Below are 27,967 nucleotides of genomic sequence, written 5' to 3'. Positions count from 1 at the left end.
CTGGATTTTAGCTCAGCTGTTGAATCCCTGAAGAATAGCCTGAGAAAAATACTGAAACAGAAAAACCAATCATCCTACACTTTAGCACATGCTGTTGGGAATGAATGTCACAACATTCAATTCGACAGCCAGAACATATGCTGATTCTGCTATGTTCCTGGAAACGGACTGTGCTAAGTTTGCAGTACTGTAAAAGACCAACTAGTCTCTACTACAGTATCAACCTTCAGTATCAACTGTCAAAGCATCCAGTTTGACAGTTTCACAATGATCCTTCAGTCAGGTCTGTTATCCTTGAAAAGAACAGACTTAAATAAATACTGAACTGAACCTAACCTGCTTATTATTCAGTATACGCTGTCACTGATGAATGTTACAACATTCTGATTGACATTCAAACAGAAGGCTATATACCAGGTCTGTTATCATCTTGATAATTTGACTGGAAAACCAGCTGAGTTATGACAGTAATAAAAACACATGTAGAAGGAAAACAAACACAGGAAATTGTTAACCCAGTTCAGTCCAACATGACTTACATCTGGGGGCTACCAAGCCAGGAAGAAGATACACTATTAGCAGTATTAATTCAGAGTTAAACTCCCCCGTTTACAACTCTTCACTTAATCCCTACCCAATGCAATCTATACCTAGGAACTCTTAGATAGAAACCTCCAGTTTCCATTCCTATGACTACAAATACAATGTAATGTTAACACACCTTGAACTTGCTTCACAGCTTCATTCAAGAACAAAATCACTCTTGCCTACAGGCTTTGAGTTACAAATACTCTCAGCTTTGACCACTGAGAAACACATGGTAACCTTCCCACAGATTGGGAGGTTTACCTCACACACACCCCTAAAAATTCATTCTAAGAGGCTTACAAAAACTAGGTTACAATTAGCTATTTATAACCTAATCACCCAACTGGATTTGGGCCTTCAGAAATCGCAGCAGACTTGTTCTTTGCTGTTACAACTTCAGCAGAAAAATTCTGCTACAAACAAGGTCTTCAATCCTAGAATCTCTCCATATATATCTCCATATTTAGAGCCTATATATATTCTGATTAAGTCTTTAAGACCTCCACATGGGAGTCAGGATATTCACCAGACATCCTTGCTAATCCCAGAATATATACTGAATTAATTAATTCAGTTTTCTACACATGTGCGATGTCACAGGCATGATGTTGTGACATCGTACATGACATGTTGGTCCAGATGTTGAACTTCTTCAACCCAACATATTAAAACAACAGAGATGATTACATTATTTGTTTTACAAAATTAATGCCAATCCTAAGGAATTAACAATAAGCATCTTGGCTCCTTCCCTTTGGGTGGGATCCCTCTTGTGAGTAGGTTTGAGATCACCAAGCAGGCTTGAATTGTATATCATTGCTTTTCTCATTTTTATCTACTAACCAAAAGCACAAAAATATGTCACTAACATTTCTTGTTTGTAGCTTGAGCAGTCACAAGGTCAAAAAGCTTCTAGAAGATCCTTTGTGAAATGATATGGTCAAGAGAAGATAAAAGCAAGCATGGTAATGGTTCCCAAATCTCTCATCCATCAAATATGTCCCCCAATTATCTCAATTCATCATTTTGATCAAAGAAAGTCAAGGGGTTTTGAAGTTTGTTTCCCAAGGAAACCCTAACTCATCTGATCATCAACAATGCCTTGCCCATTAAGCAACCTCAACCCATGGTAAAATACAATCAAGGGAAGTTATTTAATTCATCATTTCATGCATATTTGAACTTATTTGATTTCCCTCAATCATCAATTCATCAAGATATGATTTGTGGACTTGAGAAGTTGATCAGTCAATTCATTAGACTATTTTAAAATGCACTGAGACCTAACTTTTTATGTGTTGGTCGAATGGAGATGACCCCAAGAGAAACAATGTTCTTAAGGACAATATGAACAACTTTCATGTTCATCAAAATTTGATTTGAAGCTTGTAAGGTCATCATCCATTCCAAAACATTATAGGTCATTTTGACTGAAACCCTAATTTTGGGTCAACTTCCCAAGAACATAACTCATTCATTTTTCATGATTTTGAAGTGATACTTAATGAATTGGAAATATTATTGTGTCTAATTCAAATTTTATGTTGAGAAAAATTGCAAAATCTCAAAAGAAATACATGTGATAATGCAAAACATTATAGGTCACTTTGGGCCAAATGCATTGAAATGTGAAAAAGTCCAACTTCAAGTGCCCAGAACTTCTTCATTAAAAATCCAAATGATGCAAAATTTAAGTCCAAATTGATTTTATTGAAAAGATCTACAACTTTCATGTTGAAGATTTTATAATTTGGAGATTGCATCATTGAGACAGAAGGGCTTGAACATTGACCAAATTTGGAAACTTCACATATGCATGTTTTGCACCCTACACGTCAAGCTCAAATTTCACTAATTTCCAAGGCCCAATTGGAGATTTGATCAACATAGCATTTGTTCCTTATGCAACAAGCTTTCTAACCATTACTCATAAGGTTGCATTTGGAGTGTGGAAGCATCATTTTCGAAGACATGAAGAATTAGGTGCATTTTTGAAAACTTGATTCAATTGCCATGCATGAGATGATTACACCTAAATTGCACGTCCATTTCATTCATTCATTATCTCAGCTTGCCAAGCCATGTGGAATTGGGCCCTCCATGCGTCTGTACATGCCCATGCATGGAGGCCCTTTCCATTCATGCAAATTTGAAGTCACACTTTTAGCATTGCTTACAGCTCTCTCCATCTATAAATACCTTGCCATAGCTCTTCAATTCTTCAACCTAATGGCACATAAATCCCTGCTGAATTGAATCCCCACCCATACCAAAGGAACAAACTTCATTTTTCTCTAAAAATTTCAGATCTGAAATTCAACTGCATTGGTTGAATTTTAAGATCTAAAGTAGATAAACCTTCTTCATTTGATCCATTGAAGCTTTTGTTTGCAAAAGGAACCAAAGAGAGTGACTCAATTCTTCATAATCCAAAGGTTTTGCTCAGCTGAATTTTGCGTCGAATCTCATCATACATTGCTCCATTTGCCTTGATCTTGTGTTGTCTGAAGTCCTCTCTATAGAGGCATCATTATTGTGTGTTTAATTGTTGAAATCGAGCAAGTTCAGTTGAACACCACCAAAGTTCCATCTCTAATTTCTCTCTTAATAGGAATCTAGAGTGGAATTGAGTGGCATAGGAGTGATGTACATCACTTCACCTTTCGAATGGTGCCTGGATCGTGCGTTTTAGTTAACATTTTTTGACCTGCAATTTTTTATCTCCACCGGAGCTTGCCGGAGAAGACGGTGGCGCTGGCCACTGTCTGGTCTCCAGATCAGATCTGGACCGTCCCTTTCCATTTCCAGATCTAATCTCATCTGTCCAAACTTATGATTTTTTTAAATACCACGTGTGGTTGCATTGACCGTGGAACACATTGGACGCGCGCCTATGGATGCTTGGATCTGCCAGCTCAATTAATGAGCTCAGATCCAAGGGCTCTCGTTTTTCCACTTGTTTTAATTCTGATTTTTATTTTTATTTCATTTTTTAATTCCATTTCATTTTCTAAAATTCATATCATTGGTCCAAAAATTATGGGACCAATTGCATTATTTCTCTTTTAATTTCTAGGTTCTAAAAATGATTTTTAATATTTTTTATTTTATCATTTGCTATTTTTTAGTAATTTTCTCTTTTCTGGTTATTTTTAATTCATTTTAAATAGTTTTTGATATTCAAAAAATACAAAAATATTTTCTCAACCTCTTTGAATAATGATAGATCTATGAAAAATATTCTCATCAATTTATTAATTGATTTGAGATTTATTTGAGATTTTAGTTCAATTAGGTTATTTTTATTCATTTTTAATTGATTAAAAATAGTTTCTGACTTTTAAAAATGCTGAAATTTTTTGTCAAACTTTGTTTGACCTTGTTGAACTTGGGATAATTCACTTGGACTTTTCAAAGTTGATTTGAAGTGAGTTTGAAGTTTGACCTTTCTTTAATATTTTAATTCAAGTTTTATTTTAAATATTAAAAATGCCAAAAATATTTTGTTTATTTCTTGACTTCCAATCTTCATCTTGCTTCTGTTTTCTATTGTTTGACCTTGATCTTCCCTATCTTTGGTCAACATTTGTTGATTGGTACATTCCATTTCATTTAATGCACTTTAATTCTTCTTCTTCTTCTTCTTCTTTACCTTCTTTTCCTTTTGATCAATGAGTTAAAGGTTGATGGTTAGCATTGATAAGGGAGGTTTAATCTTCCTTGATTCAAATCTAATTCATCTTGATCAAATGATAAAGTGAATGGCTTTGCATTAGGGATAGATTGCTTTCTAAATCATGCAAAGGACTTAAACCAATACAAGATCATTTCTCATCTTCTTTTTGGCATGGCAAGTTGTTGGAGTTTGATTTACTAATCAAGACCTATAACTTGTGTTGTTGCCTACATTATTATTGACCGGCCTCAGGTAGTTGTGACTTCTACATAAGTCCAATTACGATTGCTTAACATAGCGCTAAATTTGCCTTATGTCACACTAACTACTAACACTAACCATTGACCATTAACATTTAATTCTTGCTCTTTACATTTATGCAATTTACTATTCTTGTACATATCATTAATTTGCTTTTCCCCTTTGCTCATTTGAGCACATGTTTATGTTAATGCAATTTTCCTTTTGCTCACTTGAGCACATAATTGTGTATATATTATTGTGCTTGTGTTTTGTTTTGATTGTTGTGGACCAAATGCAAAGAAATGGACAAATGGACTTAGTTTCTAGGACTTTCCCTATGCAAATTGGAGTAAAAGGACTTTAAATGGTGAAGATGGATTAGAAGGACCAAACCTCTAAACTCACTCTTGTCCATTCTTGATTTTCTTCATAAAACTTTTGATGTATGTGCTCTTGTGCTAGGGAATCCTATGAGAGCTCCAATTGAAGAACCATTGCCATGTTCATCCAAAGTGAAAGATACAAGATACATTGAGGATCTCTTAAGAGGCTTGTTTTATTGTTGCTTGAGCTTACTATTATTTTGCTTGCATATTCCAAAGGATGGGAGCTACTTGGATCATCAATATGATCTCAAGAGAGGAACTCCATTTGTGGTCTTGTTTCTTATCCCTTATCTCTTGTATGATTAGGACTCTAGACATTCTTCTTCTTCTCTCCACTCTAACCCAAGCCAAAACTTTTGTGCAAACATTTAACACTTCCTTTCAAACATTAGAAACCTAAGCCTTATGCTTTTGATTTTCAAACTATCTTTTCGTAACACTTATTTTGAATTGAACTTTTAAATCAACTTTGACCACATTTTGTAAATACTTTTCATTGGTAAATAAAACCCATTCAAATGTATTTTTGTGGTTTCAATGGCCAGTTCCTTAATCAAAATTTTCATAAGCAATAGCTATTAGGTTTGAGTTATCCTTGAGGTAGATGTAATACTCACGTATATCCTTAGTGATGGACAATGAATCTTCCATGCTTATTATAGGGTTAACCCCTCACTAGCATGTTGAAGCTATCCTCACATGGTGGATTTGTGGTTTTGGGTTGAGTTTTCTCCCTTGGATAACAAAAGACCTTAAGGCTTTTGGACCAATCAATTCACCAACTCATTTTTGAGAATTTTACCCCGAACTACGAGGTTTTGATCCTAATATTTTTTAAGATGGTACGTAGGCAATGGGTTTATCCATCCAAACACAAAAATGTAAATAACTTGTATATGCTCTTCTCATCTCTTCAATCATGTTTGCACAAACAAATTTTCACAAAAAACCAACCTTACAACAAAAATATGAAAAGGGCTCCCTAGGAGTACCTGTGATGTTTTGGGTGCTTAAAACCTTCCCATTGCATAACCAACCCCCTTACCCAGATCTTTGACATTTTTACTAGTTTTTAATTCGATTAAACTTTTAGGTTTTTGTTCGCTTTCTAACCATTCCTTTGGATAAATAGAAGTGCGGTGGCGACTCGACTTGTATGGTTTACCTTAGATTTAGTCAATATCTCTAATGCTAACGAATACCCCGCTACAGAAAAGTGGCGACTCTGCTGGGGAAACTGTTTTGCCTAGTGGGTTTCGCCTACTTTTCATATTTTGTTGTATTGTATTGTATTTTGTTTTGTGACATATTTTTGTGCAATTTGGGATTACTGTATTGTATGTAATGATTGAATTGCTTGAATATTAATTCCTTGTATGCTTGGTGATCTTTGTGAGATGAGTTTTATACCTGAACTCGAGTGCACTTAGGATAGGAGAATGGCATAGTCTTGTTGACTTGTGTGGAGTTATTCCTTAGCAAGTTGACTTGCAAGCCCATTCACTTGGTGGAGGTCATGTTGGGATCAATAATGTCCCACAAGTAGTTGCGGTTAGATATTACTCTTTCCAATATAGACCTTAGAAGCCAAGGACCTTAGTTTACCAAGCCCATCTTGGCCTATTCTTAGGATGTAGTGCGAAAGTCGTTCAAGTGTAAGATTTGATACGATTATTACGCGATACTACACTCATAAGAGTCTCTCTTGAGAATATTTTTGGAATACGAGTAGTCGTTTCTCCGATAATACCTGAAAGATGGGATGATGACTATGGGAACCTCTTATAGAACATGTTTGGCAGGTTTAAACCCTAGTACACTCCCTTTGGGTGGTTCTTAACTGAGACTCCTTACTCGTGACTTGCGCCAAACCCTTGATTCATGGTTGATCCGTTCTTGTATCCTTAATATCAATGGAACTTGGGTGTTGATAAGGTGTAAACCATAATCCACCAAAATGGATGATTGATATTAAGGATGACATGATCTATCCCATGACCTTTGTTTGGTGTGCTTTGCTTGATCCTTGAGTGTGATTGTTGCATTCATGCATTCATGCACCCATTTGCATCCATACCATCAATAATAAGAAAATTTTCAAGGAACTTAAGAGGTCTATTTGCAAATTTTCAGACATGGAAAGACAAAGAAGGAATACGAAGAAGTACAGTTTTAGACAACCCGACTTGAAAGAGCTAAGGAATTTGACATCCTATGTATTAGATCCCTTGGGTTTCAAGGCTCGTTATGGGAAGCTTTTGTCTGTTCTGACTACTCAAGTGAACGAAGGATTGATGAGTGTATTGGTGCAGTTTTATGATCCCTTGTACCGTTGCTTCACATTTCCGGATTTTCAGCTTTTTCCCACGCTTGAGGAGTATGCCTACCTTGTGGGTATACCTATTCTAGACCAGTTTCCGTTCAGTGGCTTAGAGAGTATTCCTACTTCTCAAGAGATAGTTGACATGTTGCATATAGAGGAATCTCTGGTTGGTGCTCATATGACTACCAAAGGTGGAATTCAAGGTCTCCCTTCTGAGTTCCTCATTGCTCAAGCCGCTATGTATGGGAAGGCCATGAGTGAGGACGCCTTTGAGGCCATATTTGTACTTCTCATCTATGGGCTAGTGTTATTCCCCAACATCGACAAGTTTGTGGATGTGAACGCTATTAGGATTTTCTCTACTCTTAATCCCGTTCTGACTCTGTTGGGTGACACTTACTTTTCTTTGCATATGAGGAATGCAAAGGGTGGTGGTACCATTGTGTGTTGTTTGCCTATGTTGTACGAGTGGTTTATTTCTCACTTGCCACAGACGATCGCCTTTAAGAAGAACAAAGGATGTCTACGGTGGTCCACGAGACTTATGTCTCTCACTAATGATGATATCTTTTGGTACAACCGTGTGTATGATGGTGTGTAGATTATTGACTCTTATGATGAATTCTCCAATGTACCTCTTCTTGGTACATGTGGTTGGATTAACTACAACCCTATTTTGGCACGTCGTCAGCTTGGGTTCTCCCTAAAGGATAAACCTAATAACATTCTGTTAGAAGGTGTGTTCTTTCAGGAGGGTAAAGATCCCCAAGGCTTGAAGAGCAGGATGGTCCGCGCTTGGCGCAAGGTCCATAGGAAAGGAAGGAAGGAGCTAGGTCCGAAGAACTGTATCGCTTTGGAGCCTTATACTTCTTGGGTTAGGAGGAGAGCTTCTGAATACCTCATGCCTTACGAGTATCCGAGACCTATACCTTTGGTTGTGGTTGGGCCTTCAACCCTCCTTGACCAAGGAGTAGAGGAGTCGAGAGACAAAGACCGTTCACGTGCTTGGATCCGTGAACGAGAGGAGTTGCTTCAGCAGATCAAGGAGAATGATGCTTTGATAGAGTTCCTTGAGCATCAGGTTATTGATGATCCTGATGATGCATGGACTTCTCTACTTCCTCAGTCTTCCAAGTTTTGGAAAAGGAAGTACGATCGACTTGCCAAAGAGAAGGCAGATATGGAGGCAGCTTACGAGAGGAAGGTGAAGAGGCTTCGTGCATCTTATCTTCCTGTGTCCAGAGCTTTGGATGATTGCTTCTAGGGATCCATGGGATGTTCATTGTCCTTCTCTCTTGTATTATATTTGGTTACCAAAACTATACTTCTTTGGTGTAAAAATATTTCCAGATATTATTGATGAGATATTTCCAAATGTGATAAATGTTTAATATTTCCAATATTTGCAAATAGAACTCTAAAAGTTCCTCTGATAAATAAAAACTGATCATATGCACAAACATTGCATGCATCATGTGCATAAGCAGGTTTTGCTCCAGGCTTCTTGTTCTATGGTCTAACTCTGTGTTCTTCGTTTATTTTGAAGACAAGCTGACTCACCGGTACTACACCAGAGCCAACATTTCAAGACTGATGGATCATTTGGAACAAGAGAACCGCGAACTGAAGGAAGAAGTGGCCAGATTGACTGCCCTGATGGAGTCATTCGTGGCTGCCCAGAGCCAGTCTTCTCCGACACCCTCAACTCCTCCCTAGAGGACAGTCATCTCTAAGATTGTCTCCTCAACTGTGCCTACGGCCAGCGCACACTTTTCTCCGACGGCCATGCCAGCCGGATTCCCGTGGGGGATGCCTCCTAATTTCATGCCTGAGGGCCCTGCACCTACTTTTGCTTCTCTGCCGGCATCTAGCCCGGTCCTTGCTGTTCCTCCTCCTATCGTGCATACTATGCCCAGAGTAGACGACACCATCTATCATTCTGAGCCGTCTAAGGGCCCAGATGTCTGTGAGAAGATGGACACAATGAACGATCGGTTTCTTGAGCTTCGCAAGGAATTGAAAACTCTTCGAGGAAAGGATCTTTTTGGCAAGTCTGCTGCCGAACTTTGCTTAGTCCCCAATGTGAAGATCCCTGTAAAATTCAAGGTCCCTGACTTTGAAAAATACAAGGGAAATACTTGCCCTCTCAGCCACCTGGTCATGTATGCCAGGAAAATGTTAACTCAGACCGACAACGACCAACTGCTCATCAACTACTTTCAAGACAGTTTATCCGATGCTGCCTTACGTTGGTATATGGGTTTGGACAATGTGAACATCCGATCCTTCAACGACCTTGGCGAGTCCTTCGTTAAGCAATACAAATATAATATGGATATGGCTCCCGATAGGGATCAATTGAGGGCCATGTCCCAGAAGGACAAGGAAACATTCAAAGAGTATGCCCAGAGGTGGCGAGAGTTGGCTGCACAGATCGTGCCTCCCCTAGAAGAGAAGGAAATGACCAAAATCTTTCTAAAGACCTTGAGTTCTTTCTACTATGAGCGGATGATTGTCAGCGCTCCTTCTGACTTCACCGAGATGGTGAACATGGGGATGCGACTAGAAGAAGGGGTCAGGGAAGGGCGCCTGACCAGAGAAGAAGACTCTTCTGCCAAATGTTATGGGGCGTTTGCAAAGAAGAAAGATGGAGAGGCACATGCTGTGACCTCCCATATGAAACCAAGAAGACCCTCTGTGAGGAGGAAGGCTGTGCGTCCTGCCGGTAACCAACACCAGGTGGCTCATATAGCACCTGTCTTCAGAGATAATCAACAGTATCAGCAACACAACAATAATCAGCAACAACCACATCTGTAATATCAACAACAATAGCACCGTCCGCAACAGCAGGCCTACCAACCTCGAAACAGTAATCAAATCAACACTGTCGCATCGCGCGAAAAACCGGCGGGAAAAGAAAGAAACAACAGAGCCGCCACCGTGCGTTATTTATCCCAAAAGAGGGAAAGGAAACGCTCGAAGTAAACCTAAGAAAGAACATGGTCTCGCGACCAAAGAGGATGGGTTCGGGAGTCGGTTATGCGAAGGGAAGGGGTTAGGCACCCTACGCATCCGTAGTACTCTACGGGATCCACGCACAAAAGGAAGGAATATTGGTTGCTAAACACTGCTCGAACACACGCACTGGCTGAAAGAAAGGAAAGAGACTGACTGAAACTGAACTCGGCAGGATGTCGCATCCTGGGCCTACTTAGTCTATCAGGCATAGACATCAGAGTCCAAGTAGTTCGGACTGGGGGAGACGACACATGCTCGCTAGGATATCGTATCCTATGCATACGTATCTTCTCGGACGAGAGAAGAATCAGAGCATTCGTAGCTCGGCTGACACGCACAAACAAACAAAACGAAAACACAGGCAAACGTGGAGCCCGACTGCCAATCACTGGACTTACATCAGCATCCGAACCTAAACACACGCAAAGAGGCAAACGTGGAGCCCAAATGCCAATCACTGGACTTACATTGACATCCGATCCTAAACAATACAACAGATAGATAGGGAGTCGGGGACTCAGCCTACAACTGTCAAACACAAGCAAATAGACAGCAAATGCTAAGGAGTACGAGGACTCGAGCCTAGCAAAGGTCAGACAACACGCACAAAAGAAAGAAAAGGCGCCCGGAGAGATCAGCTCAATCTCCTGCCTACATACTTCATCTGGTGTGAAGATCAGGGCGATGTAGTTCCCCTACGCAGGGATAAAGGATCTAGCCTAACCAGATAACAGAGGGAGACACAACTCTAGGGAGACTACGACTCGAGCCTAGATGTTGTCATGCAAAGTCAACCCTAAGTTAAGGTTTCTAGCTAAATGGCACGCGGGCCAACCTATCCTAGACACGGCTTGCACAGGAAGCAAGGGTCTCGATTGCAACTAGGGCAAGAGAAAGGGGAGGTCTCAATCGCAACGCGGGCGAGAGAAAAAGAGAGATCTCGATCACACAGGGGTGAGAGAAAAGAGTTAGTGTTAGTGGTTAGTCAAAACTCGGCAAGACATCGCGTCTCGTGCCTACGTATCTCATCTGAACATGAGAATCAGAGTTGCCGTAGTTCGGCCGGCAGGGAAAAAAGACTCGATCGCAACGAGGGCGAGAGAAAGGGAAAGTCTCGATCGCAACGAGGGCGAGAGAAAGGAAAAGGCTCGATCGCAACGAGGGCGAGAGAAAGGATCGCAACGAGGGCGAAAGCAAGCAAGGATTAGCTGTTAGTTGTTAATCAAACTCGGCAAGACATCGCGTCTCGTGCCTACGTATCTCACCTGAACGTGAGAATCAGAGTTGCCGTAGTTCGGCCGAACAACCCTAAGTATGGCTCACACAAGGGTTAAGCCACACAACCTACCTTGCACAAGGGCAAGCACAAACTAAAGCCTAAAGAGGCAAACAAAACAATCACAAACACATACAGCATAAGATAAACACACCAACAAGGGGGGCTCAAACATCAAAGGTTAGGCACTAGGGCCAACTGGAATGGGGTAAGTGTTGCTCTTAACCTTGCCATTGAGAGGCTAAGGTGAAGCAGATGAAAGGAGATGAGGGGTGTGCCTCATTGCTTCTATCCCTAATCAGGGAGAGCATCAAATAATAGAAAGTGGGGGAGTTCAGAAAGATGGAACTCTTTCCCCATTATTGACTCGATAGATCTTGGGTTTTTATCTCGATGCTTCAACCATGTAATGGGAGCAGAGAGAGGACACACTGAATAGTGGGGGATAGATTGCTTATCCCTACCTTCCACCAATTGCCTCAAATGAGGACTTTTCCTGCTTGGGACAATTTTAAACAAACACAGGCATTGCCTCTTAAGGAGGACTTCAGACAGTTTGCCCGGTCAAATAACAGACCGGGTCTCCAGACTACATGAAGAAAGAAAGGTTTATACCTCAAAAGCAAATGCTAAAATAGCAAAGCAAGCAAGTTCAGAGAACTTAAGCAACTAAAGTACTTGATTTTTGAGAAATGGAGATGCAACAGTTGTTTGAAGGTTCTAAGCCCAAACAGAAGCTCCCTTGGCCTTGCAATGATGGAGGAGGAAGCTATTTAAACTCAAGAATGCTTGGAGTTGAGGGAATCACGATCTGCCACTTGAAGGGGTTGAAGAAAACAGAGTGAGCAAGAGCTATTACAGCAAGGATTTGAGGCTGCAAACAACTTCCAAAGGGTGCTCAGATGAAGGATTGAGGATGGAAGCTTATGGTGTTTTGAGAGTTTTTGGCAAAAATGTGGCTCGAGCAAAAATGCAGTTGAGAGAGAGGAGAGTGTTCTGGTTTGGCTGCTGTGTCAATTAGGGTTCATTTGTGACAGAAAGATGTATTATATATGCTGCTTAACCTCCACTAATCAAATGGTAAGTTGGTTTTATGTAAAATGAATCAAATGCCAAAAATGCTAAGTAGCATGTAAGTGAGTAAGGGAGGGTGTAGGCTGGTCGAAATGGGCTTGGACAGGCTGTACAAACTTTGCCAATTGCTGTTTGTGGTTTGTACATGTACTGCTGTACTTGCTTTTACTCAATGAACCAAAATGCATAAAAATGCCAACTTTGAATTTTGTCCAAAATGGTAGTGAAATAGTGAAATGAACATGGTTTAGGGCTTGAGACAAGTCACAAATGTGATTTAGAACATTTTCCAATTGGTAAAAATGAAAAAAAGTCAAAAACTCAAAAAGTCAAACTTTGGTCAAACCTTGAATTTAAATGAAAAAGGTCCAAAAATGCCATTTTGAATGGTAAGGTTTTAGGTCATGAAGTTTATATTTTTGGAAAGAGGATGAAAAATGTGGTTTGTAGGAAAAAACCCCACCAAATTTGGCCTTATGGTTTGAGAGATATGCTCAGTTGAAGTTCAAAATTTTGTGAAAATGATTTGATCATATCTTGACAACCATACATGGGATTTGAGAGTTCTTGGACTTTTTGAAAATGGGAGAACAAGATCTTCAACTTTCATGTTGGGCAAAAATTCATTTGGAGCTTGTATCATGATGCAAGTTGAGGATCAAGAAGTTTCTATTTTTGGCAGTTGAAATTACAGGTCCAGTTTCTATTTTGGGAATTTTTCTGATTTGCTTCAAATTCTTCCATGATGTTGATTGCCATGACATATAAGACCTATTAGGACATGAATAAGCTCCTTCAAACCATTTCCATCCATCAAATCCAAAGAATCATCCACAGTTGACCAACTTTGACTTTCTAGGGTTTTCTGCCTGCCTGTGCATTGACTGTTGACCTCTGAGCCTTCAACCCTTGACTTGAACACTTTCAAATAGACCTCCAGGTCATGTGAACTGGTTAGACAAACCCTAGGGCTTCGATTCCTTGAGAAACATCTTTGCTTGATTGGTGGACTGATCTCCTGATCAGTTTGACCTAATTTCTTGCTTGCTTGCTCTTGAAGCAACTGAGGGCAATGCAAATGTTATGCAATGGAACATGATATGCTATGACCTAATATGAGATGGTATGCACAATGATGGGTGCAAATTTGAGGTGCTACAGCTGCCCCTATTCAATCAGCTGGGAACCCGAACGGATGATAGCAGTGGCTGTCAGACTTTCAGGGTAAACAGGGATTGAATACAAAAGAACCGTAGAAATTTGCACCGACTGGATATAATACAAGAATGCCTATCAGGATCGGCAAAGAAACAGTCTTGAGAGAAAAATCCGTCTGGAACGGAAAAAGACATCGGCCTGAATACCGAAACAGAAACGTCGACCTGGATACCAAAATAAATGGTAACACAGGGATAACCATGGCTTGAGCGCCGCAAATATATCGACCTGATCGTCGAAAATTTCTTCGGTCTGAATACCGGAAGGTTGGCCTGAGTGCCAAAGCGTGAATTGGTTTGTGTTCCAAAACACTCAACATCCTGAAGAGGGCTAGAAAAGCAGTCTTGTTAAAGGATGGACATTCGATTTCACCAGAAATACGAATCTTACTCGGCTGGGGAGGACGACTTCGACCCAAGAGTGCATGAGACATATTATCTATAGCCGTCGGAACGTAGATAATAAACTTGCATGGAAGATTATCCATAACCGGTTTGTAGGTTGTTAGATGGACAAACGACCGAAAACATCCTGAAGAGAGCAAAGGCAAACTTGTTAAAGGATGAACATCCGATTCTGCAGGGAATACGAATCTTACTCTACTGGTGATAACAATCGAAGGATTGACCAAAGAGTGCATGAGATATATTATCTATAGCCGTCAGAACGTAGATAATAACCTCGCATGGAAGATTATCCATAACCGGGTTGCAGGTTGTTAGATGGATAAACGACCGAAAACATCCTGAAGAGAGCAAAGGCAAACTTGTTAAAGGATGAACATCCGATTCCACAGGGAATACGAATCTTACTCTACTGGTGATAACAATCGAAGGATTGACCAAAGAGTGCATGAGATATATTATCTATAGCCGTCAGAACGTAGATAATAACCTCGCATGGAAGATTATCCATAACCGGGTTGCAGGTTGTTAGATGGATAAACGACCGAAAACATCCTGAAGAGAGCAAAGGCAAACTTGTTAAAGGATGAACATCCGATTCCACAGGGAATACGAATCTTACTCTACTGGTGATAACAATCGAAGGATTGACCAAAGAGTGCATGAGATATATTATCTATAGCCGTCAGAACGTAGATAATAACCTCGCATGGAAGATTATCCATAACCGGGTTGCAGGTTGTTAGATGGATAAACGACCGAAAACATCCTGAAGAGAGCAAAGGCAAACTTGTTAAAGGATGAACATCCGATTCCACAGGGAATACGAATCTTACTCTACTGGTGATAACAATCGAAGGATTGACCAAAGAGTGCATGAGATATATTATCTATAGCCGTCAGAACGTAGATAATAACCTCGCATGGAAGATTATCCATAACCGGGTTGCAGGTTGTTAAATGAATAATCGACCGAAAACATCCTGAAGAGAGCAGAGGCAAACTTGTTAAAGGATGAATCTTACTCTGCTGGTGATAACAATCGAAAGATTGACCAAAGAGCGCATGAGGTATATTATCTATAGCCGTCAGAACGTAGATAATAACCTCGCATGGAAGATTATCCATAACCGGGTTGTAGGTTGTTAGATGAATAATCGACCGAAAAGAAAAGCATCGGTACCAGGACTAGGTATGCAAAGATGCCTTTCCAAAGAGGATAAAGTTGCTTACTCGGAGCAAGTATCCAAAAGGAAGGTGAAGACCCAATGGGGACAATACTGCTTGATCAAGGCAAGTATCCAGAGGGGAAAAGAATATCAATACTGCAAACTTGGTACTGATAACTGCAAAGAGGGGATTACATCTACCGGTTAGTAGGCAGAAAACCATGGAAAAGTATCCAGTCATCATCGGGATGAGCACAAAGGGTTAACTCCAACAAGGGGAGGAATGTGGGATTTTACAACTACCAGCTTGTGGGTAGAAAACCACAAAGATAGGACTTACAACTACCGGTTTGTAGGTAAAGGCCACAAAGATTAGGACTTACAACTACCGGTTTGTAGGTAGAGGCCAATGGAAAAGTAACCAGTCATCATCGGGATGAGCACAAAGGGTTAATTCCAACAAGGGGAGGAATGTGGGATTTTACAACTACCAGCTTGTGGGTAGAAAACCACAAAGATAGGACTTACAACTACCGGTTTGTAGGTAAAGGCCACAAAGATTAGGACTTACAACTACCGGTTTGTAGGTAGAGGCCAATGGAAAAGTAACCAGTCATCATCGGGATGAGCACAAAGGGTTAATTCCACCAAGGGGAGAACGTGGGATTTTACAACTACCAGCTAATGGGTAGAAAACCACAAAGAAAGGACTTACAACTACCGGTTTGTAGGTAGAAGCCAAAACGGTCTGCTGAGAGACAAAGTGAGAAAGAGGATTTACAACTACCGGGTAGTGGGTAGAAGACCGTAAAGAAAGGACTTACAGCTACCGGTTTGTAGGTAGAAGCCAACAAATTCCGCTGAGGACAAGATGAATGAGTGCCGGTTAGTGAGCGACTATTCATTTATGCCCCAGGGAAGTACATGGGATAGCCAATAGGAAGCCAATTTAGGATCGATCCAAAAAGGCAGACTGAAACAAGACTCATCCTAATGAGGAAAGAACTCAATAGGGAAAATCCATCCCGTGTAGGGAGGGAACGGAAACAACCGTCATCCACGAGGATGTATCTCAGTGGGGGAAATGGCAGGAAAGGATAGACACTTTCTGCTTAAGGGGTTGGCTCTACATGGAGAGATCAGACACACCCACTTCTGCTAGGGAAAAGACCCAAGTTTTGCAAGATGACGCCAACTTCGGGGAGTAACACTGCTGGGGATACTCACTCAACTGAGGAATCACTTGTTGGGAAAACAATAACTTCTCAACCATGCTGAGGAACCCAATTCTGAAACCGATTCGACGACGCGATGCTAAACTCTTTCCAAAAACTCAATCTTGGCTGGTCACCACGGCCCAGAGCTAATGGATATGCTTGCAATGCTGATGCATGAGTTTTGTTTTACAAAATGCCCCATGATCATGGAAATGCTATGCACTAATGATGCAAAATGCTATGCTTATCTAAACAATGAATGCATAAACACACGTCTCCTTCAGAGACATCACCGGGGAACTCCAAGAACGGTGCTGAGGATCTTATAACCATGTCAACTTCCGCCCTGCTGGGGAAAGACGAACCTCACTTGGGAGTAACGAAGACGACTTGCTAAGGATGATCAGGCGACTTCACTGGAAGAGCCAACCAATCCACAAGTAGGATAAACTCCGCTTGGGGAAATAACTGCTCCGCTGGGGAAGATAAAACAGGCAACTCTCTGGGGATAAGGCTCATACAAACCTCAGATAAAATAGGCCCTGCTTTGGGGAATAACCGCTACTCCGCTGGGGACAACCCACAATGCTCACAAGTAGAAACGACTCAGCTGAGGAAGTAGGTATCCGTCTGCCATGGACACCCGTCCAATCCACTGGTGGGGATGAACTCTGCTGGAGAAATGATTGCTTCGCTGGGGAAGGCTCAAAACAAAACCAGCTAGGAGAATGATTCTGTCTGGGGAAAAGCACTGCTGGTGAATGCTCACAGGCGACAACCCTACTGGGGGAAGTATTCACAGGTGACGACCTGCAAATCGGAACAACAGATGCCCCAGGGAGTACACGGACAAGATACGCTCAAGTGTCCTCAATATTCAAAATGATTTTCAAATGTCTTAATCTTCCTGCACGTCATTGTTTAGCCTTCATGTTTTTATATGCAATGTTTATCAAAAATTCGGACGTTTTTGCAAACAAAACAGTAAAAGTAAAAACAGAAGAACAATTTATCTGAATAATGACTTTTATTGATTGAAAGTGTGCCTGAAGAGGAAAATACATTGGGAAGCAATTCCTAAAAAGAGGTAATTGCGCACAAAAGGAAAATAAACTATCCTAATGGCAATGTGAACACGGCATCCACTGTTTCCCAACTCTGTTATAACTCATAGACCATCAGTTTCCTCCCAATTCCTTGCTTTCTGAGAAGAATGACTGGACCGATCACATCTGTCGAGATGGTAGCTGACGAAGCATGACGAAGTACAGATAACTCAGATTGTAGTCTTCGTTTTAATCCCTCTTTTGGCTGGATCGCCCTTTCAGGTTTTCAATCCACCGGGATACCCATTTTTGCCTAAGCCGCCCTTGCGGGTTTTCGACTTACCGGGTGTACAGTTTTTTCATTTTATCCCTAATTTTGCCCGAACCTTTTCTTTCTGTTTTTTGGTTCGCCGGGATGCCCATTTTTGCCTGGACTCTTTTATTCTTTTGTCCAGCGGGTCAATTTTATGCGAAGTATTTTTTGACTACATCTGAGTTGACAGGGGAAGGAAAGTCTTCACCGTCCATAGTTGTAAGCATCAAGGCTCCACCGGAGAAGACCTTCTTCACAACATATGGACCTTCGTAGTTAGGAGTCCACTTGCCCCTGTTATCTGTACCGGGAGGAAGGATCCTCTTCAAAACTAGATCGCCAGTTTGAAATGTTCGAGGACGCACTTTCTGATCAAAGGCTCGCTTCATCCTTCTCTGATACAACTGCCCATGGCAAACAGCTGCTAACCGTCTTTCTTCGATAAGGCTTAACTCATTAAACCTTGTACGAATCCACTCGGCTTCGTCCAGCTTGACATCCAATAATACCCTCAGAGAAGGGATCTCCACCTCAACTGGTAGGACTGCTTCCATACCATACACAAGGGAGTAGGGGGTTGCCCCGGTCGACGTACGTACTGAGGTACGGTACCCATGCAAAGCGAAAGGCAACATCTCGTGCCAATCCTTGTACGTAACGACCATCTTTTGCACAATCTTCTTGATATTCTTGTTTGCCGCCTCCACAGCACCATTCATCTTTGGTCTGTAAGGAGAAGAATTGTGATGTTCAATCTTGAAATCTCTGCACAGGTCTTTCATCATCTTGTTGTTGAGATTCGAACCATTGTCAGTGATGATTCTCTCAGGGACTCCATAACGACAGATGATTTCTTTCTTGATGAACCGAGCAACCACTTGCTTGGTGACGTTGGCATAGGAAGCTGCTTCTACCCATTTGGTGAAGTAATCGATCGCAACCAAAATGAAGCGATGTCCATTAGAAGCAGTTGGCTCTATCCTTCCAATCATGTCAATGCCCCACATGGCAAACGGCCAAGGCGAGTTCATGACATTCAACGGGCTTGGTGGTACATGCACCTTATCAGCATAAATTTGACACTTATGGCATTTCCGAGCATATTTGAAACAATCGGATTCCATAGTCATCCAGTAATATCCGGCTCTCAGCAATTTCTTCGACATTGCATGACCACCAGCGTGGGTACCAAACGAACCCTCGTGCACTTCTTGCATCAACATGTCTGCTTCGTGTCTATCCACGCATCTGAGCAAGACCATGTCAAAGTTTCTCTTGTACAGCACATCATCCTGATTCAAGTAAAAGCTTCCAGCTAGCCTTCTCAGGGTCTTCTTATCATTCTTCGACGCGCCCTCAGGATACTCTTGAGTCTTGAGGAAGTTCTTGATGTCATAATACCACGGCTTATCATCAATAGCATCAACGGACTCGGCTGCAAACACATATGCAGGCCTCTCGAGTCGATTTACCGCAACATGTGGCACATGATTCCACCAATGAACCTTTATCATGGAAGATAAAGTAGCCAATGCATCAGCCATCTGATTCTCGTCCCGGGGGACGTGATACAACTTCACCTTCTTGAAGAACGTCAGTATTCTTCTGGTGTAATCTCTGTACGGAATCAGATGCGGCTGGTTCGTATTCCAATCTCCATTGACCTGATTGATCACTAGAGCTGAATCTCCAAATATGTCGAGTGTTTTGATCCTCAGATCAATGGCTTCTTCTATTCCCATGATACAAGCTTCATACTCAGCTTCATTGTTGGTGACGTCGAATGTCAATCTGGCAGAGAAAGGTATATGAGCACCTTTGGGATTGATCAGTACTGCCCCAACACCATTACCGTTCATATTCACAGCCCCATCAAACATCAGTGTCCACTTGTCATCAGGATCCGGTCCTTCCTCAACAAGCGGCTCTTCACAGTCTTTCATCTTCAAATACATGATGTCTTCATCGGGGAACTCAAACATCATAGGCTGATAGTCGTCGATCGGTTGCTCGGCAAGATAGTCGGACAAAATACTACCTTTGATGGCCTTCTGTGACGTGTACTGAATGTCGTACTCTGTTAAAATCATCTGCCAACGGGCAACACGTCCGGTGAGAGCTGGCTTCTCAAAGATGTATTTTACTGGATCCATCCTAGAAATCAACAGAGTAGTATGGTTCAACATATACTGCCTTAGTCGGCGAGCAGCCCAGGCCAAAGCACAGCAAGTTTTCTCGAGCAGTGAATATCTTGTTTCACAGTCGGTAAACTTTTTGCTTAGGTAGTATATGGCGTGCTCTTTTCGACCAGACTCGTCATGCTGCCCCAATACACACCCCATCGAAGTCTCGGTGACTGAAAGGTACATGATCAGTGGTCTCCCTGGAACTGGAGGTATCAGGATTGGAGGTTTCTGTAAGTACTCCTTGATTTTGTCAAAAGCGTTCTGACAATCATCATTCCATCTGATCGCCTGATTTTTTCTGAGTAGTTTGAAAATTGGTTCACATGTAGCAGTTAGATGAGATATGAACCTTGCAATGTAGTTCAACCTCCCTAAAAACCCACGGACTTGCTTTTCCGTCTTCGGTTCAGGCATCTCTTGAATGGCTTTGACTTTAGCTGGATCAACCTCAATCCCTTTTTCACTGACAATAAAGCCTAAGAGCTTCCCGGATCTCACTCCAAACGTACACTTGTTCGGATTCAGCCTCAGTTTGAACTTGACCAGTCTGTCAAACAACTTCTGCAAATTAACCAGGTGCTCCTCTTCCGTCTGCGACTTCGCAATCATATCATCCACATACACTTCGATTTCGTTGTGCATCATGTCATGAAAGAGAGTCGTCATTGCCCTTTGATAGGTAGCACCGGCATTCTTCAGCCCAAATGGCATCACCTTGTAGCAGAACGTGCCCCAAGGTGTAATGAATGTCGTCTTTTCCATGTCCTCTGGCGCCATCTTGATCTGATTGTAGCCTGAGAAACCGTCCATGAAAGAGAATACCGAGGACTGAGCCGTATTATCCACCAATACATCGATGTGAGGTAATGGGAAATCATCCTTCGGACTCGCCCTGTTCAAGTCTCGGTAATCGACACACATTCTGACTTTGCCATCCTTCTTTGGCACAGGAACAATGTTGGCAACCCACGGCGGGTAACTGGTTACAGCCAAGAAACCTGCGTCCCACTGCTTCTGAACCTCTTCTTTGATCTTGACAGCCATATCGGGACTAGTTCTGCGAAGCTTCTGCTTGACTGACGGACATTCTTCTCTGAGAGGTAACCGATGCACCACAATGTCTGTATCCAGCCCAGGCATATCTTGGTATGACCAGGCGAATATCTCCACATATTCTCTTAGCATCTCAATTAGCTTCCTCTTGACAGAGTCTTCTAAAGCAGCCCCAATTCTGATCTCTCTTCTGGCGTCCTCGGTACCCAGATTGACAACTTCCAACTCCTCCTGATGAGGTTGGATGACCCTTTCCTCTTGCTTCAGTAATCTGACCAATTCTGCAGGGAGTTCACAGTCTTCCTCACTCTCCTCTTCAGCTTGGTAGATGGGATTGTTGAAATCATACTGAGCCATAACAGAGTCATTCACAGTGGATGCCAAAAGATCACTTCTGCATGTTTAATGTTTTGTTTTTAGAAAAAAAAAAAAATTTCAATAAAGTCACAGAAAACAAAAAAACATTGCCATTTTTTATTGTTTTGAAAAAAAATGGAAAAAAGAAAAATAGAAAGACAAAGATCTCAAGATTTGATTGAAAAAACGTCCTTCATTTATAAACATTGTGAACATGATGTGGCCCTACAATGAACCACTACGTCTTGGGCAGAACGTAGGGTTTTCATGCAAAAATGAAAAAACAAAAGAAAATTACTCTGTCAGTAGAGTAACTTGGACCACTTCTTCAGCCGTCCAATTGTTGATAATCTCGCCTGGTGCACAAGGGCGGACCCAGACATCCAAATCCTGATCACTGTCTTCAACATCAGTGGCGAAAACATCTCCATGGTTCATCAGCCCAGCGCTGGTGAAGGTGCTCGGACCTGCTTGTATGCTCTGCTCTGCTGCGAGAGGCTCGTACCCAATGCCGAATTTGTCTTCCTTGATAGGCAAGTCAACCATCTTGCCCCAGCCCTCTGCTCTGCCAGAGTCAACCACCTCTTTGGCTTGCTTGTATGACGATATCGAAGCACCAGGCTTCCTCTGCTCAGCACAAGCTACCCCCTCTAAGGCCACGGTCTCAAATGCCTGGCACAGGGTTTCGTGGATCTCACCATCTACCTCAACATACTTGAATGAGGAGAGATGACTCACCAGAATCTCCTCTTCACCGCAGACGGTCACAATCTGACCGTTCCAGACATACTTGAGCTTCTGATGGAGAGTCGACGAGACCGCTCCAGCCGCGTGTATCCAAGGACGCCCCAACAAACAGCTATAAGCAGGCTGAATGTCCATCACATAAAATATGATGTCAAAGGTCTCAGGACCTATCTTCACTGGCAAAGTGACTTCACCAAACACAGACCGTTTGGATCCGTCAAAAGCACGCACGATCAGGTCACTGGGAGTGAGCACGACTCCCTCGACATCAATCTTCTTCAGTATTTGCTTCGGAAGGACATTCAGGGACGACCCGGTGTCCACTAGCACGTGAGATAGAACAGCACCTTTGCACTCCATAGTGATGTGCAAGGCTTTGTTGTGATTGCGTCCCTCAGGCGTTAGGTCTAGGTCAGTGAAACCTACACCGTGCCTGGTACTCACATTAGCTAGCACACCCTCCAACTGGTTGACGGATATCTCTTGCGGGACGTATGCCATGTTCAGCATCTTCAGCAAGGCATCCCGATGTGCCTCAGAACACATCAGCAAAGAGAGTATCGAGATCTTCGACGGAGTCTGGTTGAGTTGATCAACAATCTTGTAATCACTCTTCTTAATGATCTTCATAAACTCCTCGACATCTTTCTGGAAAGAACCCTCAGCCTCCTTCTGAGCTGGTTCTTCGTCAACCATTGTTTGTTTGCCCTTAGCCCTTGCAGATGACTCAGCCGCAGCATCCCTCAAAGGCTGAGGAGCAAACAGTCGTCCACTCCTTGTGAAGCCTCCCTGTCCTCCAACATTGTCCACTACAGGACCTGTAACAGCAGGGATCCTCACAGGAGCACTGATCGTAACCGGTGTTTGGTTAACTGGCCTCGTTTGGTTACCAGCCCTCCTATCTCGGCGATAGGCATTGTCATAACTCCACGGAACAGCTCTACTATTTCCAACTTGTCCTCTGCCGGACGCCACAATAGTAGTAGGTGCTCTGATGGTTACCGGGGTAGAAATGGTAACCGGAGTATTGCTGGTGGTGGGTGTACTGACAGCCCCACGCCCTCTTCCTTCAGCCGGTTTATAAAAAATGGTGACAGTAGACACTGCCCCATTATCTCTGGTAGCACGGCTGAACTGCAAACAGCCCTCATCCATCAGACTCTGAATTCTAGCCCTCAGCTGGTCACAACCGTTGGTAGATTCTGAACAACCCACACAATCTTCTGAACAACCTGGGTCAACACCCCCCTTCAACAATCGGCCCTTGACGACCAACAAAGACGTCTGAACATCTTCAACATCTATGATTAGGTCTTCAGCTTCCCCATCTTCAATGTTATTAACCCTATGCCCTCCATGCTGTGGCATAGGATTGTTTACCACATTCGGAACCGGAGAGAAGTTGATTGCCTTGGAATCAATCAAGTCCTGAACCTTATGCTGCAAAACCCGGCACCTCTCAGTGTGGTGCCCTGGTGCCCCAGAATGAAAATCACAACGGGCATTTGCATCATAACCCGGAGGCAGCACTGCTGGAGTAGCCATTGTACGCAATTCAACAAACCCTAACCGGAGTAGTTCGGGTAACAATTCGGCGTACGTCATTGGCAGCGGATCAAAATGTCGATTAGCCATTCTTTGTCTTGGCTGATACGGACGTTGCTGTTGTTGTTGTTGCGGTTGTTGTTGTGGTTGTTGCGGTTGTTGTTGAACTCTCTGTTGTTGTTGTGGACGCGGTTGAGGTGCAGGAATGGTCACTGCGGCGATTGGACGATACTGGTCCCTGTTGTTGTTAGCTCTGTACGCACCCCCTCTGTGCTGTACAGCATTGGTCTCTCCTTCTCTACGGCGAGGTGCCCCAGAGAAGGGTTTCTTTGAAGAAGATGAGGAACCAGCATCATGGATCCTCCCAGCCTTGATCAGGCTCTCAGTTCTTTCGCCGCAGATAACGACGTCAGAAAAACTTCCGAATGGGCAGCTTCCCATCCGGTCCATATAAACACCCTGAAGAGTGCTAATAAACATATCAGTCAACTCCCTTTCCAGCATAGGGGGTTGAACTCTTGCAGCTAGTTCGCGCCATCTCTGGGCGTACTCTTTGAAGCTCTCGTTGTTCTTCTGACAAAGACTCTGCAGCTGAGTCCGGGTCGGAGCCATGTCCATATTGTGCTTATACTGTCTGAGGAACGCCTCACCCAGATCTCTCCAGCATCGAATTGAATCCCGCTTCAACTCCATATACCAATCCAAAGACGCCCCAGATAGGCTGTCTTGGAAGAAATACATCCACATCTTCTCATCATCAGTGTATGCGGATATCTTTCTGTAGTACGCCTGCACGTGGGTGCGAGGGCAGGAGGTACCGTTGTATTTGTCGAATGACGGCGCCTTGAATTTGTGCGGGATTCTCAGTCCTTCAACCAATCCCATGTTTGTAACATCAAAACCGAGGGAGTTTTGACATTCCATTGCCCTGATCTTCTCAGCAAGGGCCTCAACTTTACGATCTCTCGCATCATTTCTTCCCAAAAAGTCGTCGTCTTCGCTGAGCATAGTGAGCAAATCCTCTTGTCTGTCAACAATCGGAATTCTATTACGGGCTGGAACATGGATTACCCTGGCATTAGCAGCATCTGGAGCAATTGGTTGACCGTTAACTCGAATACCCCTCAACTCTTCACCTTCGGCATAGTTGTTGACGGGAATAGCAGCAGCAGGAGTGTCAGGAACTGGATTTCCTTCTGGCAAAGCCTGGTTAGGCGGTGGAATAACAGCTTCTTGCCTCTGGACTATTGCCCGGAGCTCTTCCTGGCCTTGCGCGACCCCTTGCATCATATGAATGAACTGGGCCATGCTAGCCCTCATCTCTGCCAACTCGGCTTGTACTTGATCCATGTTGCGTTGATGGTTGAGCCTTGTTGAGTAGCGGTGTTGTCTTTGATCAGCTATCCTGCCTGAACACAGGAACCCACAGTAAGAAGACGGCACAAGAACACCTGTTATGCAAATGATATGATTATGATGTCTAATGATATGCATGATGCACATGAGATGCTCATTTCTCAGGCATTCAAAGAGCCTGACCCATTCTGGAAGGATGGCAACCTACAAGAACAGATCAAACAGATACAGGGAAAAAGAGAGCAACAGGGAAAATCAAACATCCTTATATATGAATAAGGGTAAAATAGTCATACAACTGAATATTCGAAAACAGAGTACAAAGAAAAAGAATCCCATCCAACAAGTCTGGAGGTGATTCTCAACAATAAAGATCCAAAGAGATGGATTACACACAAATGAATCCCATCCAACAAGCCTGGAGGTGATTCTCAAAAAGAAACAGAAATACAGTCTACGGAAGACGGTCTTCAGGGATGAGGGTCTTCAGGTAATGACACTGGTCTATCAACAGTGAGCATTCTGAACAATCTGGTAGCGGAGTGATCTTCTCTTTCAACTGTCTTCTCAGCTCCAAGACTTCTCCTCCAAGATACTCCTCTGACTTCTGTCTCAACTCCATCTCCTTCTTCAACTGACTGTCTTTGTCTCTGAGTTGCTTCTCCAAGTCTCTGATTTTCTTTTGATAACTGACTTCTGCTCTCTGCAATCTCAGACATTCCCTATGCTCTGCGTCCATCAGGGATTCCATCTCCTCATATGATCTTTTCTTACTCCTTGCTCTACTAGCATCCTCTCCTTGCACTTCCCTGAGTTGATGGGCCAAGTGCAGATTATCGGCTTTAGCTTTGTATAGCTCCATCTGAGTATCTTGCTCCTTCTCCCTCAGACGACGACTCTCCATTAGGGCTTGCTTATAGTGCTCAGCAGGCACACTATCAGCAAGTACCAAGGGTGGTTGCTCTTGCAGCGGCTCCATCCTATCGTAGGGAAGCAGCAAAGTTTCCACTCTCTTCTTCACCCAATCGGTGTAATCGGGCATTGCAATGGCAAACTTCTTCCCTAAGACGGATCCATCTTTCACTCCAACATCTCTCCAGGCTTTCCCTATCTGCTCCAACTTAGCGGGGTCATCCTTCTTCTCAAAACAAAAACTCTCAACTATCTCTGCTTCGAGCGGCCTTCTACACATGACAAACCCTAGCTGGCGAAGGGAGAGAACTGGGTTGTAGTTGATGCAACCCTTGGTCCCTACGAGTGGCACGCCCCGGAATTCGCCACAGCTTAAGATAACATCCTTCACATCCATCCGGTACGACTGCCACCTGATGTCGTAAGAAGTGAGCGACATGACCCTCTGAGTCCACTTCAGAGTGCTCTGGGTATCCACAAATGGTCCACTGGCTGGCAGAAAAGACATGAACCACTTGAATAGAAGAGGTAAGCAACACCTGATGGCTCCACCCTTACCATGCCTACTGTGGATGGCATAGTAAGTGTCTGCTAAGAGAGTAGGGACTGGATTCCCTCTGATGAAGATACTGATGGCAGTATGATCAATGAAATTCGGCATACTGGGAAACAAGATGATCCCATAGATCATAACAGCTAGCTGTGCATGAAAAACTTCCCAATTACCCTTATCTGCTTCAGCTCTGGCTACTCTCAACAGAAACTTCAATGGCAGACCTACAACCTCCCCACAGGGCTTCCAATTCTTACCAACCTCCTCAACATTCAACCGGAGAGCTCTGGCAATCAATCTAAAGTCGACCTCCTTGGGGACGTCCAAGAAGGGAGTCTGACGCTGAATAGGGATACTCAACAGGATGGAATACTCCTCGAGAGTAGGTGCTAGCTGATAATCCTGGAAAGTGAAGCATCTGAGCTCTGGATCATAAAACTGTAGTAATGTCTGCAGAGGCACTGGATCCACTACCGTCTTCAGCACTGTCAGGATGTCTCCATACCGCCCAACAAAACTCTTCAATCGGTCGTCTGTCACGAGGCTACCCAACTCAACTAGCGGAGTCAACGGCTCACGGTGGAAACTGTAGGAACAGGTCTTCCGCTTCAGCTCAGGAACTGTTGCCATCTCTATCAGTAGACAAGCTCGGGAATGTACCTGAGAAATGATATGCATGCAGAGATTAGTTTTTTTTTCTTTTTTTTTTTTTTTTTTTTTTTTTTTTTTTTTTTTTAAAAGGTTTTTTTTTCAATTTTTTTCAATGCGTTTCTTTTGAAAAATAAATATGCTATGATGCACATGATGCAGACACGGCTGGCTGGTTGTGCAAACTCTGACTAGGCCGAAGCTTCAGTCGGAATCAGAACATAAATCCAACTTAGGGTTAACTGATCACACTGTCTGAACAGAAAGTCACCATCAGAACCAATAGTCACCAACGGTACCTGTAATGAATAACCCTTCCCCACTCACAGGTGTAGTCTAGGCCAGGGTAAAGCTGAGAGAAACGCAGCATAAATAACCTTTCGCAGAAATACTATCATATACACACCCGAAGTATGTAACGACAGTATCCTACCAGGGTCTGAACTGCTCGTGATATCAATGTTCCGCTAAGTGGCGCCATACCACCCGCTTCCCATGAATCACTCTATTCCTAATCATCCTAGATTTTCACTCATGGTCTGGGTATTGGACCTTTTACCTCAAGTGACTCCCCCCCACACAGAGAAAAACAAACAGCCAGCCAGTAATGAATAATGAATATAAAATGCAAACATCAATGCACACAATCAATGCAA

The sequence above is a fragment of the Lathyrus oleraceus genome, chromosome 1, assembly GCF_024323335.1.
Source record: "Lathyrus oleraceus cultivar Zhongwan6 chromosome 1, CAAS_Psat_ZW6_1.0, whole genome shotgun sequence".
In the NCBI taxonomy this organism is placed as follows: domain Eukaryota; kingdom Viridiplantae; phylum Streptophyta; class Magnoliopsida; order Fabales; family Fabaceae; genus Lathyrus; species Lathyrus oleraceus.
This window is presented reverse-complemented; position numbering follows the sequence as displayed.